We start from the raw sequence: 16,712 nt of genomic DNA on the forward strand, positions 1-16,712 counted from the left end.
GGGGTCATCATCAGTGTCACAGCCAGGATCATTACACCACCATTTATTCATCATTTCCTACTTTTTGGAATTGTTCTAAGAGTTTACACACATCACCCATTTAAATTCTCTGCTCCCCGTTGGAGGCAAGTACGATCACGATCATCTTCTCTTAGTAAACGAGGAGGCTGAAACTCAGAGAGGTTAACTCACTGCTAAAGGTCACAGAGCAAATGAGAGAGAAGAACACACTCACGACTCCAGCTGTGTGTCCAGCATAATGGCCCCAGGGCCCAGAAGCTCACCAGAGATAAAGTGGCCTATGAATGGTCTCCTGGAGTGAACAGACCAAGGGAACAAGCTCCTGCCTGCCCCCAACCCCTGAACTGATCGACAGACACCATCAGCCGCCTGTCTTTAGCTCTCACTTAGTAGCAGGTCACAGGTGAATGGGCCTTCCAAGGATGGCATCACGTGGAACCTGAGCAAATGACTCCAGCATCTTCGTGGTGGGTGCAATAATGGGAGAACCAGCCTCGGTTCCGGCACTGCCAGAGAGTAGATTCCGTTCCTGAGCACGCCACGTCATCCAGGGTGATGGGGCCAGAGCCAGAGCCAAAATAGGCGTTTCCCAGGGCTGATACTGCATCACCGCACCCCAGCTGTCTGCAGACCACCTGGGCATCCTGAATGTCCCAGGAATCATCACAAACTGTCCCCCAGTTGCCACCATGGTAAATTTCCACACGCCCGGCACATGCACCAGAGGAGGAGTTGAAGTTGACTAATCTCAAGCTGGCGTCTGAAAGACATGCCGTAAATATGATGGCCATGGCCCACAACACATCTCCAAGACCAAATAACCCATGGGCCTTTCCTCATCCCCAAAGTCACCAAATGGCACTGGCCACGGTACAGACAGCTCCATGAGGGAGCTGGAAGGAGCTCCAGAAGTCACTAGAGCTCAGACCCCTCCAGCCTCCAGGGGAGGTGTGGGCTCAGCAAGGAGAGTTAGTAGGTCCCCCAGGGAGTTGGTGGCAAGCCCAAGGCCAGGTGTTTCCCCTATTCTCCACACCTGGCTGCCCTGGCTTACCACAGTCACGGTCAGAGATAGGGAGAACGGGCAGCACATTGCTGAAACCCTTCTTGGGTTTCCTGTGGGAACCACAATGCACGCAGAGGAGGGAGCTGTGAAAATACACTGAGCCTCAAAGCTCACGTCTAGTTTGCACTCACCTCTTGCAAAGGGGTTATACCAAGCAGAATAGCGAGTGTTTTGGACACCGACATCACTTGGGAATCGAAAAATCATTCGATTGTCAGGAGATGTGAATATTCGCCTGGTGCCATTACAAATTTTCCCCAGCAAATTACGGCTATTGAGTGATCCATCCATAACTGCAACAGCTGTATATCTCCAGCCTGTATGAGAAAACGGATTCATGTCAACCTCGAAGGTCCTATTGCTCCTATATTTTATAGATAGTTTGGACTTTATCGTTCATGCTATTGAATCTAAGATTTTCTTCTTGCTCTTCCTCAATCAAATCAAAGGACTCCCCAGTATTGCCTCATGCTTCATGGGAAGGATCAGAGCAACCTGAAATCTAGTCCAAGGCACACGAGAGCAAAAACCATCCCAGCCCAGGACACAGTCCGAACCACAGGATGTGTGGAGGAGGACACATCCTTCCCCAGAAGACTGAGTGTCACTTACTGCACATGGTTGAAGCCCAGGTTTATGCGATAGCCAGAGTTCACGTCTATCTCCCAGACACACTCCGCGTTGTTGGGGTAATATCCAGGATAGGAAGGGCTGGAAAATGTCCCCCCGGCATGGAATAAGAAGCCACCACAATTTGAAGAGTGTCCTAGAGAGGAGAGAGGGAGGGACATTGTCATTGTGGTGGGTCTTCAGGCGCGTTGTGACGTCGTCTGGGTAAGAGTCCTCAGGTTTCATCCTCTGCACTTAGAACGTGACTCCATTTTTCCTTAAACAAGCTGACTCTCTGGCCTGGCCATAGGCCACCCCACATTAGGGGCGTTGACTCCCCCATTGGGCCTGGAACAGTGATTCTCTGGCGAGAGGTGACCCAAGCTTCAGAGGGAGCATGTATCACCTTGTGGCACAAATGCCAAGAAAGCAACAAAGTGATTGTTGGCACTGTTCAATCGGTCACAGGGAGGGAGGTGGGGATTAATCTTGGCTGAGCAGAGAGCTGGCCCAGGGAGAGCACCCTGGAACGCTACATTTTCCCTCGTGTCTCCTGGGAGCAGGAGATTCGGCCACTTGACAAGAAGCCTCATAAAGCGGGGTCGGGAGCAGGGCTTCTGCCACAGAAGGCCTGGGCTTGTGTCTTGGCCCTGCTCTTATCAGCTCCATGATCTTAAGCAAGTAACTTAACTGCTCTGCCTCAGTTTCCTCATCTGAAAAATGGGGGTGATAATGGAACCCGCCTCATCAGATTCTTACAGGTACCCAATGAGACAATATCTGTAAACCCTTAGAACAGAGCCCGGCTCATAATAGTTAGCCCCAAACAATATTAGCTATCATTATTTACCAGAGAGGGATAAGTAACATTAAGCATTCATAATTTTTGTTGGTTGGTTTATTTTAATAGACCATTTAAAAATATTTATGTACTCAGAGAACATATAAATTAAAACTGTTTTTTTCCTTATTCATAACTCTTTCTGTTTATTTTTCTGAAGTGTACAATTCAATGGTGTTCATATAGTCAGAGCTCTGCAGCCATCACCACAGTCCCTTTTAGAAAATCTTCATCACTCTGAAGAGAGACCTGCGCCCTTAGCAGTCACTCTCCATTTTCCCTCAATACTCTCAGCCCCAGGCAACCACAAATCTGCTTTCTGTCTCCACAGATTTGCCCATTCTGACATCTCACACGGATAGAAGCACAGTTTGTGGTCTTCCGTGACCGGCTTCTTTCACTTAACAGAACGTTTTCAAAGTTCATCCATGTTGTAGCATCCATCAGGACTGAACTTCTTTTCATTGACAAATACCAGTCCACTGTATGGGTAACCACGCTTGGTTTATCCATTCGCCATGATGAACATGTGGGTTGTTTCCACTTTGGGGCTGTTAGGAGTAATACTGCCATCTATGAACATTGTATGTAAGTTTCTGTGTGGACTTATGCTGTCCTTTCTGAGAATATGCCTAGGAGTGTAACTGCTGTGTCCATGGCAACTCTATGTTCACCTTTCTGAGGAAGCGCCGAACTGTTTTCCACGGCAGCCGTACCATTGTCCATTCCCAGCAGCAGCATGTGAAGCTGCACTTGCCCCACAGCCTGGCCAACCGCGTTATCTGACTTTTTGATTCTGGCCAACCTACCGGGTGAGAAGTGGCATCCCTTTGTGGCTGTGATTTGCATTTCCCCATGGCTAATGATGTTAGGCATATTTTCATGAGCTTTCTGACTGTTTGTGCATCTTCTATGGAGAAATATCTTGTCAGATCCTTCAATCATTTTTTAATTGGGTTATTTGACTTTTATTATTAGTGAAAAGTCTTTATATATTCTAGATTCGTCTCTTATCAGATGTATGATTTGCAAATATTTTCTCTTATTCTTTGGAAAAACAGTGTTTCTTAAAGAGAATTTGGCCTTTAAAATATTCCTACCCAGAAGTTCTATTTCTACAGTGGGAAATAATCCAGGATAAGGCCAAAGTTTTAGAGACAAGGATATGCATTACAGATTTCTAAAAATATAATAAAGACAATTATAAAATAAAATAAAAATATTATTCTATGCAAATTATGTAAGTATATAAAATTTAATGAGAAAGAATAAATTCTTTCATCCTACGATTATTAATTGCTTAATAAATCATGGTATATACATACAAAGGAAAAAATGTGCAGCCAATTAACTTTATGGTGTAAAATAATCTCAATGCTATCAAAATACTATCTTTAAGGCAATGAAAAAGTATTTATTACATACTCAAATGAAAAAGGATATTACAAAATAGGTTGTAAAGCTTGCTGTAATTTGTGCGTGTGTGTGGTATGTGTATGTGGAACATACATAAAAACACCGACAGTAATTATATATGCATCCATTCATTCATTTCTTCGTTGATTCTTTCTACAAACACTTATGGAACGACAGACAGGACACTAGATTAAGGTTGCAATCATGAAAAAGGCAGACATGGTTCCTGCCCTCAGGACGTGCATAGTTTGGCAGGAAAGACAAGCATGTAGTGCAAACATACTTCTCATGTTGTAATTCCCCAGCTTAACACTTTTCAACAGCTCCTGCTGCTCTTAAGATAAAGTCAGCATGTTAACCTGTGTGCAAAGATCCAGATGATCTGGCCCTCGCCCAGCTCTCTGACAGTCCCTCCCGCCACCACCTCTCGAACTCATTCGAAAAGCCACGCTCCTTCCCGCCTGGGCCTTCAAAGCGTTCCTTCTGACTGGAGGCGTTTCAGCAGAGGACCCTGCTTCTCTTGTAGGCCTCAGCACAAGGGTCCCTTCATAAGGAACTTCCCCTAATCTCTCCATGACGAAAAGTCTCTACTAATATGGGCTCTTTCAACACTGTCACAACTGTCGTTAGATGGTTAATTTGGTATTTAGTATTTAATACCATGAGCTACCTGAGGGAGATCAGATTCTCTTTTTCATCATTCTGTAATTTTACAATAGTTCTTAATGGCAATGTGACCATACACAAAACAAAGACCTTAAAATACTTAGCGTAATGAGTTAGTATTGAATAAGAAGATTCTATGCACCAGGCACTATGCTAAATTTAGACCGGTAAATCTGTTTGTGTCTTAAAGGAAAATGCGAGAAAGCATGTGAAGATTTATTTATAAAAATATTTCTCAGCACAGGGTCATTCAGAACAACACAGAAATAGAAACAACTTGAATATCCAACAATTGGGGATTAAAAAATTTGTGGGCATGGCTGTGCAATGGAATACAATGCAGGCACTTAAACTGATGGCAAGAGAAGATTCAATGACATGAAAAAGTCACCATATCATTTCTTAAGAGCAACGGACAACTATGGAACCATATCCATGTCATGGGGTAAAAATTACTTGAAAAATCAGGATTATTAGTGAAATTCTCCATTTATCCCAAAACTTTAGAGATACTACAAGAAAAATAAGCCTTTAGTTCTATTCTCTGAAGAAGCACTTCTCTCACTTCCTTAAAAGGAGGGGAGGTAGATTTCCTTCGTTAAACCAGAAGTCATCGGCCTGCCAGGACAGACACAAAGGCTGCACGGGCACAGCCTGGATGTGGGCTGGGTGTGCCCACACTGGGTGCAGGGTGTGGAGGGGCAGCCGGGGCTGGCTGTGCGAGCAAAATGAGGTGGGCTGTGCCTTTGTAGGCATCTGCTGCATGGAGAGCCAAGCATGGACTAAGACGTCCATGCCCGACGGTCCAGGTGGGAAAAAGTGATACTTAACCTCAGCGCTTGTAGGCAATGGGTGCCACCAATCTAGGAAGAAAATGAAGCGATTTTAGCATTAAGCATTTAGCATTTTAGTAGATCCTAAGTAGATCCTTTAGTAGCATTAAGTAGATCCTTTTAGTAGATCCGTTTTCAATTCCATGGTCATTAGTTGGACAGAGAAAGGTAGATGCTTGTCCTTACTGTGGAAGGCCCTTGACCCTCTCGATGTGCACTGGGAATGGCCAAGGAGGGCAAGCCCTTCCCAGTGAACTGAGCACTGAATATTTTCACTACCCCTTAAATAACACTAGGGGGTGGCTCTCTCCGAGGGAAGGAATTCTTTAGCAGACAAATATTTGTAGGTGGGTACTCGGCCCTGTTTCTAAAATGGTCACATTCTCCATGGGATGGCTAGGACAGTCGTCTTCATCTGAAATCAGCAGAGGCCACAGGGGCTGTCCAGCCTGAGCTCAGTGAGAGCAATGGTTCTGGGGACTCGGCTGGTCACCAGAAGCAAGTCCAGGCCGTTGAGGAGAAATCATTGCCCAGGAGGAGGCTGCCCCTCTCCTCCTCGCTCTGGAAACCTGACAGAGCAGAATTCCAGGGAGGACTCTGACTGAGTCAGGCGGCTGCGACTCACCTGGGATAGTGGAAGAGATTAGAGCATCTGTAAGACGGAGAGGAAACAAGTCAGCCTCCGAGCCCAGGACATGTGGGAACAAGTCCCCTGGGATGCTAAGAAGGAGAAATGCCTGTCCCTGCATCACTGAGAAGGGCTTTCTGGGTGTTGGCCAGCAGACCTGAAGAGGAGACATACATCTCAGGGGACAGTCTCCACAAAGAGATGTTGGGGAATTTGAGCTTATACCTTCATGTCCATTAAACCCTATTTGCTCCGGTGCCACCTACAGAAGATGCTACAGCCCACCCAGAACGTTCAGGGACAGCAAGGGCTATCGGTGAAGTGATCAGGGAAGCTGCCACCTTCCAGCGAAGCTCAGGGTGAGAGGAGATCCTGAAAGAGGTGCCAAGTAGAGAAAACCACACATTAGAATAGAGGCCCAGTATCTTGGAGGACCACCTGAGCAGCGATGCAGGAATCCTGCCCATGACCACAGTTGTGCGAGAGCCAGCAGTTAATTAATTACCCCATATATAGTCCAAATGAATGCACCCACCATGGGGTGAAGGTGGACCATTATCCAATTGCAAAGCTGTGCCCTGAAAAGCAAGCAGGGAAGGGAGCAGAGACGTAATATCCAACCCAGGTCTAAGGATGCCCAAATAGGGGAAAACACTGCTTGAAGCCTGATGGAGGCGAGCAGTAATGGAACCCCCAAGCCACACTGAGCACCCCCTGGGGTAGAGTTGCATGGAGACCAGTGGCAGGCCAAGGTGGTGACAGCGTTTGGAGCTTGTGGTCCCCTGTGTGGTCCTGCCTGGGTTCTCCCAACTGCTAGGAGATCAACGAAGCTGGGCCAGATGCCTGTGGTACAGGCATTCTCCACTCCTCTTCCCAGAACGGCAGCCCGTCGCCTGACAGCCAGGACCCAGGTCCTGGCAGGACTCCCGAGGACTCCCGGGCTTCCCCTGAGATCCCAGAGGTGGCCCTTTGCCGAGCATCGGGACAGGGAGCCCGCTCGAGACAGGTGGCTGGCCCCTCAAGATCAGACCAAAGCCATGGGCTTCAGAGCCTGCTCCCTCTGTCCCACCCCACCCACAGTGCCAACGATAAGCAAGGGCACACCCTGAACCTCCTCCCATCACTCTCCCACCCAAAATGGACCCCGAAGCAGAGAGGGAGCCCCAGGGAGTGCAGACAGGAAGACTGACCCAATGGCGATGCCACATCTCAGGTTGTTATGGGCCACGGGGCTGGAAGTGCAACAGAGGGAAGGTAGAGTTACAAGTCATGTCAAGAAGGACTCAAAAAAGGCTTTGGTTGGCCTCATGACAACAGTCCCATGTGTGGAGCCCGCCACTTGCTGCCTGTGTGTGCCACACCAGCCACCTGCTCAGTGACCCCCCCCTTGGGACCAAGGCCCTGCTGCACATCAGCCTGCTCCCGCCCCTCTCTAAGCCTGGCATGTCCTCTTTGCCGTGGGAAGACCTTTGCTGCTGCCCTCCTCTGCGTCATGGACTCGCTGGTGCTCCCGAGGGCATGCCCAGTATCTGCAGCTTGCACAGAAAAGTCAGGGGCTGCAGAGGGTGGACATTGAGCCCATCAGGTATCCTGCTACACGGAACCCATGATGACTCAGCCCCTTCCTATCCCTTGGGTACCATCCCTGACACTTTAGGATGCCAGTGGGACCCTGCTGGAACTGAGGGTGCTGCAAGGAGCGAGGGTTGGAGGGAATGCGGCCTGCTCCAACAGCCCACCAACAGAAGGCCAGCGGTGATCAACATTCTCCTCCCACAAAAGCCCCCTCAGCCTGGGTGGTACCGGGGCAAAGGTCCCAGCACATGTGGCTGTTTCCCTGAGTTGCTTGTGACGCTACCAAAGTGTTGGAGGAAAGCTCGGATTGCCTGATGGGAAGACGAACGTCTTGGGAGTCCCATGATGAGTTAAGGAGCAGGTGTCGGGCGTCTTGGTGACAGAGGGGAAAAGCCACGTGACCCGTAGGTTCTGCCAAGAGCAGTGGTTCATCTAGAGTGAGGGGAAAAGGGACAGGTGGCCAGGGAGAACAGGGACATCCTGATGAAGCCACTGGGTACTTACTCGGCAGGGCTGTGGTTGGGGGCTGAACAGCTGTGAGAAAGAGAAGGAAAGTCAGACCCAAAGAGCACAGGGGCCCCCCTGGACTCCAAGCTTGAGCAGACTCAGCGGGGATAGGCTGAGCTGCAGCTGCTCACGTGCCCCCCGCGTGGACACTGCCAGCCACCACCTGCAGCTCTCGGGGCCTCCGGGAGCTCCACCCTCTGTCCCACCCCCAAGGCCTGCCTGGCTGTGCCCGAGGGCCTCCTTCCCACAAGAGGAAAGCCCCTTGCCGAGCCCAGGACAGGCCACCCCGGCCGCGGCGTGGACGCCCCACGCGAGCAGCAAGGGGGAGTCCCAGCAGCTCTGGAGGAAGACCCCTTTGCCGCAGCCCAGGGACAATGTTTTGGAGACTGATTGAGGCGTCCCCGAGTCTCTGCTCAGGATCGAGCTCCAGCTCCAGGGCCCTCACTGGCTCGTGAGCATTCTGTGCTGCAGGCACTTGCCATGCCCTACACCCCACCCCACTTCTCTGCTGCTCCTAGTGCCCTCCCCAAGTCACAGTCTAGCCACGAATCCTGTCCTCTGAGTTGGCTTCTGGCAAGACCCAAAGCGATGCTCCCATCAAGGAGTGAGGGCGCTCCACTGTCCAACCGCCCCTGCCAAAGCCGTGTGCCCCCAGAAGGAAGCCCCAGAGAAAACCAGGTGTGGACCCGGCAGTCAGTCCTGCCGAGAAGGCGGGGGCTCGCTTGGTCTGCCCACGCACGGCGCGGTGGACGCTTTCTGGGACCCACTGTGCGGTCATTGCTCCCAAGCAGTCCTGGTGCCTCACGGTTGGCCAAAGAGGAGAGATCGAGCTGTAGGGGCCAGCTGCCCCTAGGAAACCTCAGAGCTGCACAGGATCTCTGGGAGAGGCTGGGGTGGGGAGGGGCCCTAGAGTGGGAAGTGCGTCCGTTCTCAGCAAACGTCCCGCCAGAAGGGGGTCCGGGGATCTCGGAGGCCCACCTGAGCAGACGACACCGGCATCCTCGTCGTGACCACAGTTGTGGCTGTTCCAGCCGTTGTGGGTGCAGCTCCACAGGTAGGACTCCTGGCCTGAGCAGCGCACGTCGTCCAGGACAATTGGCCCCGAGCCCTGACCGAAGTGGGCACTTCCTGGGGCTGACGTGGCCCAGCCACAGCCCAGCTGCCGGCACACCACATTGGCATCATTGGTGTCCCAGTCGTCGTCGCACACGGTGCCCCATGAGCCTCGGTACAGGACCTCCACCCGGCCCTGACACCTGTCATCTCCGTTCACCAGCCTCAGGGCCAACCCTGATTCAGTCCCTAGGGGGAGCACAAGAACACCTCCTCTGTGTCTGGCTTGAGGACCCGGGCCTAAGGCACATTCCACACTCAGGGGAGATCCTCACAGCTTCGTTTCCGGGGCCAGCTGCCACCTTGGCAGGTGCCCAGAGGGGAATCTTCTTCACAGGGAAAGGAGCAGAGACACACTGTGCAGCTGGGGTCTCAGGAGGCCCAAATAGGGAGAACTACCCTGTGAGGGCCACTGGAGGTGGGCAGGAAAGGAACCCCCAAGCCACATTGGGCACCCCTTGGGGTGGAGCTCCGTGGGGATCGGTAGCAGGCCAAGCCCATCACCCTGTTTGGAGCTTGTTGACTCATGTGCGGTCCTGCCTGGGTTCTGCCAAGTCCCAGCAAACGAGGGGACCCGTCAAGAAGCCAGAGGCTTGCTTGGTCTGCCCACGGGGAGGTGGACGCTCTCTGGGACCCACTGTGGTCATTGCTCCCAAGCATTCATGGTGCCCCATGGCTCGCCAAAGAGGAGAAGGGAGCTGAGCCCACCGTTCCCCCGGAGGCTGCGCAGTAGGGGCCAGCTGCTCCCAGGATCACGGGCGGCACAGGATCTCTGGGAGAGGCTGGGGTAGGGAGGGGCTCTGGAGTGGGAAGTGCATTTGTTCTCAGCAAAGGTCCCACCAGAAGGGGGTTTGGGGATCTCAGAGGCCCACCTGAACAGATGACACCGGCATCCTCGTGGTGACCACAGTTGTGGCTGTTCCAGTCGTTGTGGGCACGGCTCCACAGGTTGGACTTGTATCCTGAGCAGCGCATGTCGTCCAGAAAAATATACCCTGAGCCCTCACCGAAGTGGGCACTTCCCGGGGCCGACATGGCCCGGCCACAGTCCAGCTGCCTGCACACCACGTTGGCATCATTGTTGTCCCAGTCGTCATCACACACAGTGCCCCACCAGCTTCGGTACAGGACCTCCACCCGGCCTTGACACGGGTCACCTCCATTCACCAGCCTCAGGTCTGAACCCGATTCGGTCCCTAGAGGAAGACACAGCATTCCTCTTGTAAGTTCCTCGTGAGAGACAAGGTCTCAGACCTCTAAAGAATTCCTAATTTTTCCCGTTACACAAAGATCCTTGAGAGAATCAGTAACTAGGTTGGATCCATAACACTCCTTGAATTAGGGTGCTTCACCGTTAAAGGTACAGTGACTGCTCTGCCAAAACCCAATCCACCAGAGCTGAAGGAAAAGAATACCTCTCAGGTGGATCCTGGAGAGGACCTGGAAACTATTCACAGGTTCCCTCACTGAGCACACATGGGCAGAGCTCCAACTTGCTTGAATCTGGGACGCATGAATGCTCATGCTGAAGAGTAGCCTGATGCCCCAGGATGTCATAGCAGGAGCGCTGACACTCGTCTGGGGCTCTGAGCTTGGCTTAGAGAGCATTTCACCACTGGTCCTCTTGGCCCCACAGCCGGGTCTTTGGGGCCACTTTGGCCAGGGTCAGCACAGAGGAGTTCTGATGGGAGCACTGGCACTGTGGACAAGAGACGGATCCCACTGGACACTGAACCAAAACACACTGATTCTTGGAGACCCCATGTTCAGGCTGACCACTCCTCACAGGAGGATGGACCAAGAAGGAGGCTCCCACTCAAGCCAGGCTCCCTGGTTCACATGGGATGTCCCTTTGCACAACATGCTCACAACACTCACTCTCACCCCATCCCCTAAAAGTTTCCCTTGAATGAGAGTCACACCCTTGGTACACTCCGCATCATGAGCTTCAGAGAAGGACCCATATGAAACTATCCATTACCTACTGCAGCCGGAGTCTCAGTGCTTGTTATAGTAGTCCCTACATATACAGATTGTAGAAGGGGAAAGAAACAGAAGCTACAAAGTGAGGACTCCTCTGAGGCACTCAAGGACCGAAAATAAAGTAGAATCTGCCAAGGAGATGTTATTTAGGCCTTGAATTTTATTTTGGTGTGTGACTTTGCAAAAGTCAAGAAACCCGTTTAGACTCGAGGTCTTCCACTCTAAAAGACTGTTTTTGGGGGCAATATCTCTGCGACAACATATGGACCCTGGTTCTGACCTTCCCACAGGGACCTATGCAGGGCTCCAGGGGTGGATACAAAAGACTCTTCCCATCCCGATGCTTCTGATTGATTTCTCTTGTCTAATCATTGGCTAGTACATATGGTATTGACATGTGTACCATCAGGATTCCCAGCTGATGCATGCTGACTCCTGGGCAGGGACCTTGGTGTGGAGGCTGTCCTTCCTCTTGTCCCAGGGCCAAAGATTCCCCAGGAGATGGGCAGTGACTTTCCTTCCCAAAGCTGAGTTGCCAGAACCTCAGGCTATATTGACTGTACCTCCCAGCGCTCCCACTACAGGCCCCCAGGGGGATGCCCGAGACCTCTGATGCCAACAAGCTGAAGGAACACGGGTCCTCTATGTTGAGAAGGAACCAAAGTGGCCTAATATGGGCTCAGGAAAGGGCACAGGCAAGGATGCTGGCCCAGCTGGTTTGCACCTGCCTTTCCAGGCCCTGCAGCCAGAGACCCAGCACCACAGCCCCGCCAGGGGTCAGCGTGCATCATTCAGACCACAGTCTGGGCACTGAGCATGGGTAACAGGACCTCCCTGGAGACAGGACTCCAACCTCCAGCCTGGACGTCCTTGGAGATGCCTCTGCTGCTTGATTCCTTCCCAACCTCAGGGACATTGTCCGTGGAAAGGATACCCATTCAGGCCTGAGGCCTTGTTCAGAGGGCCCCCCTTTGGGACCGGAGTACTCCCACCTCTTACACCTTTGGCACCCCTTCTGGATCAGAGATCACCTATGGGTGCAGTGGCATAATGAACCCAACAGGGATTCCATGAAACAAATGCCTTCCACAGCAGCTGTCGGTGGTGCCTCCGTGGAAATCAAGGAAACTACAAAACAGAGAAAAGAAGAGGTCATTCGATGCTGCCCCTCATTTGGGGAGGGCTGGCCCTCTGCTTCCTCAGCTCTAAAGCAAGAGGTGGATGCAGAGTTTCAGAAGCCCCACCCACTCCTAAAAGGCTATGTTTCTTTCTTGTGAAACTCATCTCTTGGTCACTTTGCCAGCGCTCGTTCAATGCTGAGATGCCACCAGGGACATTCTTTGCTCCTGTCATCATCCTCCCACCCCCTCTGCTTCCACAGTCGCCATCCAAAAACTCACCCCGTTGATTAACATCCCCGCCTGATTCACAAGATTGGACTTCAAATACTAACCGCCTACTTCTGTGGCTCAAACACACCCTCAAATGACAAATGTCTACTGTCGCTGAGATATCCCTGAAAGGTGGTACCAACTAGGAAGGATGACAGTTTCCAAAAACGCATCCTCAAATGCTGAAATAAACCCGCTCCAAAGTGACAGCTTGGAGGGCCACATTCTCTTGGGGAGCCCATACTCCTGTGGTGGTTGGATTACCAGGGTCACATTCTACGCATGGTGGCGTGTGCACAGCCCAGGCCACATGGCAAATGCCAGACGTTGCTCTGAAGATGGACAATTTAACTAGAAACTGCCCCTTGGCGGACACACACCGGGCAGTATCCTCGGAGTTTCTTTGTGGCTTTAAGGACCCCTTGGTGCCCGAGCACCGACAGCACTCTGTGAACCAGGGAGGAATGCGGCACTGGGATTTGCTTGGTTGAGCCAGGGAGAATTTCTCTCTTCCGCTGAGGATGTAAATACCTATTGCTTGTCATGTAATCCTCAGTATTGAGAACACACTGGTTACTCCTCATTCCGATTCTGGTATAGATTTAAGAGTGAAGGACCAGAAGTCCCCCATCCTTCTCCCCTCCTTTAAAAGGAGAAGAAAGGGCCCCTTAGGAAGGCATTGGGTCATCTCAGGACGGGGACGGCCATGATGCTGCTCATCGGAAGGTGTCCAGTGGGTGATTGTGTCAGCAAGTTCTGAAGGGGACTGAGTTTGAAACCCGCCTTCACTACCTCCAGCTTCGGAATTTAGGCTAGTCACTTGCGCTCTCTGGGCCTCCATTGCTTTATCTGTGAAAAAAGGACAGTGAAACCAGATCTCTGACCTCAAAGAAGACATGACTTTGAGTACTTCAAAGCATTATGCGCATGCCCCATGTTCTGGACAGCAGGAGCCCCTGTCCTCAGAGTAGCACAGGTGACAGCATGAGGCGATGCCTGCACTACCTGAGGACATGACTCCAGCATCTTCCCTGTGGCCACATTCATGGTTGTACCACTCGCTGTGGGGGCAGCTTGACAGGTAAGGCTCCCATCCCGAGCGGTACAGTGCACCCAGGAGAATATTCCCTGAGCCCTGACCAAAGTGGGCCCCGCTCAGGGCTGACACTGAATGGCCACAGCCGAGCTGCTGACAGACGACATCTGTGTCCTGGGCGTCCCAGCTGTCATCACACACGGTGCCCGTAGCTTTGGTCCAGGACCTCCACCCCGCCCTGACAGCGGTCGCCTCCATCACCAGCCTCAAGGGAAAGCAGCATCAACACAGTGGATAGCCCTCGTCTTCACGGTTTCCATCCCTGGTTTTTACCACCCGGCACTGCCTGTTCTCAACCTTCCTCTGACTCCTGCCCCGTCTCCTTCACTGATTTTTCTCCTCTCTCGGGACCACACGTATGGCTGCTCTCCCAAGCACTGTCTCAGCCCTCTTCTTACTCTATCTTTTCCCACTAAAGGACCTCATGTACTCTGAGAGCTCTCCAGGAAGAGGACCCCAAATCCGCCTCTCCAGGGCTGATCAGCCCTGACAACCCCAGTCTTAACTTCTACACCAACATTGTCAACGGCCTCCTGGATACCCCACCCCCCACCCCATGCTCAACACAGACCCTCTCCTCCTACTCGGTGCCCAATCCCATGCTGAGACACCTCGGAAAGCATTTTTAGGAAGACACAGATGTCAACTGGTAACTAAACTCTGGGACTGGGAGGTTGTGGGACCCAAGGCCATCCCCAAGGGCTCAGGAGGGGCTGCTGCAGAGAATCCTGCTGGGTTTTGGATATAGGACAGGAAGGACCTCCTCTGACGGGGTCCACCTGGGCCCTCAGCCCCTTCCTTGCAAAGGTCCACGCTGACCAGAACACAAGCCCAGGGCCTCCATGCCAGCCTCTGCACAGCCGCACGTCTTTCCTAAAATCTCTGCCCCCCAGGCTGCCCCACTGACCTAAAGTTGAGTGCTCATAAGAATCAGCTAGGACGTTTGAATGCAGGTCCTTGGAATTCTCCTCATCCCCCTCTAGAGACTGATTGCTAGCGTTTGAGGTGGGGCTCAGCAATCTGCATTTTTATATAACCAAGAATAAGGATGGTCTCTAGACCACACACTGAGCACCTGAGCTGCATGGCCCAGGACTGAATGCAGGTTTCATGTTTGTGATGTAACTACGGAAGCATGACTTTGCCAAGACTTTCCAAAGGAAGTGACAGAAGATATGTGCATATATTTTAAGAGCTACTTGCTCTTGCTTATTTTTTCTTAATGCCTATATTTGCCTTCATGTCAAGTGAACTTAGGTTTTCAGCATTTTGCCAAATGGTTCTTGGCTACATCGTAGGTCAGACTTGTTGATATAAAGACTTTTCCACAAGTGCATTGCTAGCCTTAACACGCCTTTCACAATGGCCTCGATCTCCTTTCCACCTTATTTGGCCAGAACCAGTCCTCCCAGGACGCTTCTAAGCAGGAGAAACCACAGCGTGGACTCGCTCTGTGCTGTTTCAGGGGATCATGTTCCCTGCCTTCAGGGACTTAGGGTCTTACTGAAAGACAGACTCTAATCAGCTGATCACTCAATTATAATCAGATCTGTGATAAGTGCTGTAGCCATTTACCAGCCATCAGAGAGAGCAGTCCCGAGAACGTCACAGGTGAACTGAGGCCCAGAGCCGGTGTGGGAGTGAGCCAGACAGAGCAGGAAGGAAGAGTGTTTCTCAGGGAGTCACTGTCACTGCTGTCAGGAGCTTGAGGGGACAGATACAGACTTAGATTGATGGTAGCCACCCTCCCCCAGCAGTCAGATGCTGCCCTCCTCCATGGTTTAGCCATCCTCAGATCATATCCAGCCAGGGTAGTGCCCTGATGGGTAGTTATATGTGGGTCCCATTTCCCAAATTGTGCCCTTGACACAATTTCTGAAACTCTAGAGAAAAAAGACTTCTGAGGAAGGAAGTTTTGGAAGTGTTGCCTGCCATTGGCGGCGGAAGCCCTTTTGTCTTCTGGGGGAAATGCGTGACGAGCAGGTGTGGGGACAGCTGCAGTTGGTCGCAGTTCCTGTTTGCCTTCTACGTCCTCGTCGGAATCTGGATGAAGATGGAGGCAAATCCAGAGGTCCATCCATGAGTAAATCTCTGGGGCTCATCCTTGGTCATGTCTTGAACTGACCTGCTAAGCAATGGGCAATCTGGCACAGTCTCCACCTGTGGCACCCTCTCCCTTTGTACCACCCACGTAGCTGGCCATTTGCTTGGGGACATTGAGACTCCACAGAGAGGGCTCTGATTAGGCTCCCATCCACCAAATCCTTAAACCCCACTCTCTGGGAGAGACTCTATGGCAGAGAAGAGACAGTACCCGAGAGGCTGAAATCACCTGGCTGCTTATGACAGATGAAAGGTGAAAATCTTCTTAAAGATGAAAACCACGATGATGAAAAGGTTCTTACCCTGGAATGGTGCTGCAAAATCCATGGAAAAACAGTATGGAATCTTAGTCAAGGCTGCCGGGTGACTTCCCTTTGAGAACCCAATTTGGCGAGTTTATGGAAAGTAGATTAGCGTGGACCACCTTCCTTGCAAGGACTACAGGGAGTGGCTGGTAGCAGGCAGCGGCTGTGACAAAAGGCAGCACAGGATGATAGGTAACAGCATGGACAGTAGAGTTGGGGTCTGGGTGTCCCTGGGCTACCTTTATAGCGTCTGTGCCTCAGTGTCCTCACATGTAAGTGAGGATGGGGTTGGGGGAAGGATTAAATGAGACCTTGCATATAAATAGCAAGACATGGAATTCTCTTCACCAGCCACGAAGATGCAATAACTCTTCAGTAGACATTTGCTTCAGTTCCAGAGCACTTTCCAGAGCGCTGTTGGAGCCACGACACAATCTCCTTAGGCTTCTCTTCCAGAGTCACGGGAGTGGCACAGCTGGTAGATATTGGTTAGGTTGATGATACTCTGCTTTTTTTTAATGCAAAGCTCTTCAGTCTTACCCCAATAGAGCTCTAATGTGCA

The 16,712-nt window shown here is 51.5% G+C and overlaps 1 pseudogene; it reads right to left on the bottom strand.

Annotated features, from left to right (window-relative positions):
- Window positions 1-1,692: 1,692 nt before the first annotated feature.
- On the bottom strand, window positions 1,693-10,487 carry LOC138916306 (scavenger receptor cysteine-rich domain-containing protein DMBT1-like; annotated as a pseudogene).
- Between the last annotated feature and the right edge of the window lie 6,225 nt (window positions 10,488-16,712).

The sequence above is a fragment of the Equus caballus genome, chromosome 1 (genome assembly GCF_041296265.1).
Source record: "Equus caballus isolate H_3958 breed thoroughbred chromosome 1, TB-T2T, whole genome shotgun sequence".
Classification (NCBI taxonomy): domain Eukaryota; kingdom Metazoa; phylum Chordata; class Mammalia; order Perissodactyla; family Equidae; genus Equus; species Equus caballus.